The 374-nt window shown below is 46.3% G+C and overlaps 1 protein-coding gene and 1 pseudogene across 1 annotated transcript in view; both read left to right on the top strand.

The window, feature by feature from the left end:
- Window positions 1-374, top strand: part of LOC119592831 — a 38746-nt pseudogene that overhangs the window by 21843 nt on the left and 16529 nt on the right.
- The window catches only part of LOC119592999, a 20197-nt gene that overhangs the window by 6978 nt on the left and 12845 nt on the right, over window positions 1-374 (top strand). The window lies entirely within an intron of this gene.

Below are 374 nucleotides of genomic sequence, written 5' to 3'. Positions count from 1 at the left end.
CCCCTGCAGCACCCCAAACCACAAACCCGCACTTATGCCAATACTTCCATTATCCTTATCCTCATTGGTCCCCAGGGATAAATCCACGACTCCTGCTAGTCCCGACTGTTTGAAACTGACCCCCTCCAGTTTTCTATGAATACTTTTTAAAAGGCTCCCTTTGTTCCCAAATTCCTGCCACACTAAGCTCCCAATCTGGCGATTTCAGCAATCACTCTCCAACACACTTTAAAACCAAACACACAACACGGGAAGCCCTTTCCCTTTTCCAAACCCGGGGAGCCTATGTGGCTCCCTTTAGAAATCCACTTTACCCGCGCACAAAAAGCCATCACAGTGAGGATTCAACCCATACAATTACTCTTAAAAAAATA

The sequence above is a fragment of the Penaeus monodon genome, chromosome 31 (genome assembly GCF_015228065.2).
Source record: "Penaeus monodon isolate SGIC_2016 chromosome 31, NSTDA_Pmon_1, whole genome shotgun sequence".
In the NCBI taxonomy this organism is placed as follows: domain Eukaryota; kingdom Metazoa; phylum Arthropoda; class Malacostraca; order Decapoda; family Penaeidae; genus Penaeus; species Penaeus monodon.
This window is presented reverse-complemented; position numbering and strand designations above follow the sequence as displayed.